Raw genomic sequence first — 206 nt, forward strand, 5'->3', positions numbered from 1 at the left:
TGCAATGAATATAATGTTAAACATTCATTATTAAAGCCTGTATAGCTGATGTGCGCGAGCTGATAAGCAAAGCACAGAGTAGATTGTGCACGCGGCGGCGCAGATGCGCGAGCTTGTCGAGTGAATATACCTTTCTCACAGACATCACTGGAAAGCTTGTAGTTCGGTCGGATGTGTCAAAAACAAGTAAGTAAAACAATGCACAA

The sequence above is a fragment of the Sinocyclocheilus anshuiensis genome, unplaced genomic scaffold (genome assembly GCF_001515605.1).
Source record: "Sinocyclocheilus anshuiensis isolate Anshui unplaced genomic scaffold, SAMN03320099.WGS_v1.1 scaffold794, whole genome shotgun sequence".
NCBI lineage: Eukaryota > Metazoa > Chordata > Actinopteri > Cypriniformes > Cyprinidae > Sinocyclocheilus > Sinocyclocheilus anshuiensis.